The sequence below is a fragment of the Ictidomys tridecemlineatus genome, chromosome Y (genome assembly GCF_052094955.1).
Source record: "Ictidomys tridecemlineatus isolate mIctTri1 chromosome Y, mIctTri1.hap1, whole genome shotgun sequence".
NCBI classification, from domain to species: Eukaryota; Metazoa; Chordata; class Mammalia; order Rodentia; family Sciuridae; genus Ictidomys; species Ictidomys tridecemlineatus.
This window is the reverse complement of record NC_135494.1, coordinates 4,486,306-4,489,622: the sequence shown is the minus strand read 5'-3', so window position 1 is coordinate 4,489,622 and position 3,317 is coordinate 4,486,306. Positions and strand designations below refer to the sequence as shown.

At 59.5% G+C, this 3,317-nt stretch overlaps 1 long non-coding RNA gene across 1 annotated transcript; it reads left to right on the top strand.

Moving 5' to 3' along the window:
- The first annotated feature begins 408 nt into the window (after nt 1-408).
- On the top strand, nt 409-2,524 carry LOC144371997 (uncharacterized). The gene is made up of 2 exons (XR_013432043.1): nt 409-553; nt 1,112-2,524. It is a non-coding gene; the product is annotated as an uncharacterized LOC144371997 (long non-coding RNA).
- The last annotated feature ends 793 nt before the right edge of the window (nt 2,525-3,317 follow it).

Here is a 3,317-nt window from a genome sequence, read left to right as displayed (position 1 = left end):
AAGGCCATTTGTGTGCAATCGGTGGCGGGCGGCGGTGGCACTCGGGGCACCTTTGCCGGCCCCTTGCCCAATCCCCAGACCCCTGCCTGCTCCCTCCTTCCTCCCTGACTCCCTTTTCCACGTTCAGCCGCGGATTCTGCCCCCTCTACGTGGGGACTCGACTCTGCGCGGCCTGAGGCTGCGGGGCTCTGCCGCTTTCTGGAAACCGGTGACCTCCTGCCCCTCTCCCCGCGCCGCTTTTGTGCCCGGCGGCGGCGGCGGCGGCGGCCGCTGAAGCTGCAGAGGCCCGGGCACGCAGCGCGCGTGCGCGGAGCCGCGCGGGTCCGCCCGAGAGCGCGCGTGCGCGGGGGGCGCCGGAGGCCCGCCGCGGCCGACGGGCGGCAGGCAGGCCGGCAGTGCGCATGCGCGGCGGGGCTGCGGCGCGTGCGCGGAGGCGCCGGGCGCGCGCCGCCCTTCCCCGCCCCCTCCCCGGCAGAGATGGCAGCGCCCGCGCCCGCGTCCCCGCCGCGGCCCGTCACCCACCTCATCTTTGACATGGACGGCCTGCTTCTGGGTGGGTAGCGTCCGCCGGCCGAGTCGGGGCGGGGCGGGGAGTTTCAGGGCTGGGGACCCGCGCGGCGGCGGCGTCCGGGCCGGGACCCTCGGGCTTCGGCGCGCTCCGCCCCGGGCCGTCCCCGAAGTCGGGCGGCGGCCGGAGCCCGCGGTCCCATGACCAGGCGTCTCCGCGGCCCCAGCGCCCGCTTCCGGCGGGGCCCGAGCACGTGGGGCGCCGTCCCTGGGGACCCCCGGCCCGTGTGCGGCTCCGCGGCCGCCCGTCCGCCCCGCCACCCGCCCGCGCCCAGCCTCAGTGTCCCCATCTGCAAAAGGGGCACGGAGGGTCCCTGCCCCCGGGGCCGCCGGCCGAGGTGAGCGCACCTTGATCGTCGCACCCCACGAGGGGTGGCTTCTCACCGCGGTGGCCTCGTCCCCCTGGGGACCTGGTCACCCTCGGAGGCATTTTTGAATGTCCCAGCTGGAGCCGGGAGGTGGGGTTACCTGCACCCAGTGGACTCCAGCCCGTTGCACAAGACAGCTCCGAAGCAAGCCCTGACAAGGACTTTGCCATCCCCAGGTGTCCCCGGTTTGGTGCAGAGGTGGGGAAGCCCTGCCAAGTGGCCTGGCTGCCCAGCGTCGCCAGCCAGCAGCGAGGGCATTCCCCGGGAAGTGCAGAGGCTGCTGCCCCGGCCCACACCTGCCCCAGCCATTGGAACCCAGGCGCCTGCAAGTGTGAGCAGAGCCACTCTGCGGATCTGAGGCCCAGCAGATCCTGGATGGTGTGCCCTGGTCAGTGCAGGCCGTGGTGGACAGTTCGCTAGCCTGGAGGAGGCCAGGGACAGTTCAAAGACAACACCCGGTAGATAACCGCAGACAGGAACTCGACCCCCAACCTCAGCAGAACCAACACAGTGAGGCACGCTCAGTGTCCCACGCTCACACATCCACACCAGGCCTGCAGATGACTCAACATCCCACACACGGCCCTTCCACCGCTGACCTCTCCTCTCCGGGTGCATAGCTGATGGCTGATCTCAGAACACGGCTAGGTAGGAGGAAGTATTTGCATTTGACTAATTAAAAACAAAAACAAAGTCCGAGGCCCAGAGAGCTGTGAAGTCAGCTCTCTGTCCCTGTGATAAAGCAACTGAGAAAAACAACCTTCCAGGAGGAGAGAGATGTGTTCGGGCTCACGGTTTCAGTCGGTGGTGGGCTGTCTCCCCCGCCCCGAGGCCTGTCGACCTGCTCACCTTGTGGCCACTGGAAAGCAGACCGAGGAAGTGATGGGGAGAAAGATATAGTCCCCAAGGGCACACCCTGGAGGATCCACACCCTTCGACCACGTCCCACCCCCTACAGTTTCCTCCACCTCCCAAAAGTGCCATTAAATTACAAACCAGAGCCTCAGGATCCCCTCACTTCCAAAAGCCCCACATTGGTGCAATTGGGGACCAATAGGGAACGTTCAATTACCGAATCATAAGACACCTAAAAGTACTTGCCCAAGGTCTCCCAGCCAGCACAGAAGTTAGCAGAGAAAGATTCTGAATTGATTCGCTTCTAAATATGTGTGATAATTAGCTCATCTTCATGTTTGAAGGTGACCTTGGTGTCTCTTCGTACTGCTGAGTATTCAGTGGTAATGAGACTGATTTTTTTTTTTAAAGACACACCAATGAGTCTGTTCATTTTATGGACACAGATGTAAATTGCTGAATTTCAAAAGGGTTGAAGAAATCCCCACGGAGGTCCCTAATTGGAACAAGCAGTGTCTTGTAGGGCTCGATTTGAAATGAGTCCATTCCAGAAAGCGTTTGGGATTCCCAAGTAGAGTTCCTAGATGTGAATTTTCTTCCTCAAGTGGTCAAGAAGTTTAATTGTCAGATACACTCCTTATGCCCCTAGTGAAGGGTCCAGATGACCTGTTCTAAGAGGCTCGTGAATTTTAATGCAAACCGAGATCTCTCATTAAAGTTAACTTGTCAGATTAGCTTGATGCCTGGTTTTGATCCTAGATTCACCTAGAGCCATAAGGATGCGACTTGGGTGGCATTGCTCGTGGGGGTGGTTTTGGAGTTATGGACCAGGGTCTCTTGACAGCTGAGCTGGATGGGTTCTCGGAGGCCGATCAGCACCATTAAGCAGTCCTCTCTTGATTAGAGAGTTGCATTCCTGTTGTTTGCAAAGAGAGACCTAACCCTGTGACCCTCCCCCATTTTCTGCCCTCTTATCTTCCCCAAGTCTCCTTTTCTTTGCTTTCCCAGGGACCAAATTGTCCCTCCTCTAATTCTGACTGCGGTATATCTTGTTTGCATAACAATGTATGGCGATTTCTAAGGGCTCCTTTCTCCTGAGCGTCTGTTTGTCTTTGGAGTTTTGAATGCACTTCCCCAGGCGCCCGGCTTTGTCCCGCTTAGCCCCAGTACTGCGGTTCACAGGGAAGTGAAGTCCAAAACAGTTTCAAGGGGAACGCGTGTGATGCAAGAATGAGGAAGTCAGCAGGACCTCAGCGAGATTCTCAAGGACGCCCGGCCCTTTACAGTGAGTGTTATGGTGCTGTGGATTGTCCTTTTAACAGAAAGCGCACTTCTGGACCTTTTGTGGGTTTTTTTTGGTGGTTGTTGACACAGGTAGCCATGAATCGGCTGTGACTCACATAATAGCCAGTGCCATCCGAGAAACAGAAGAGGGACAGGATTTTGAGGGAAGAGGCCAAGTGTCTGGGCCCCTCAGCACACGGGTAGGGACAAAGATCCCGCTTCGTTCAGAGGTGGAGGGATCTT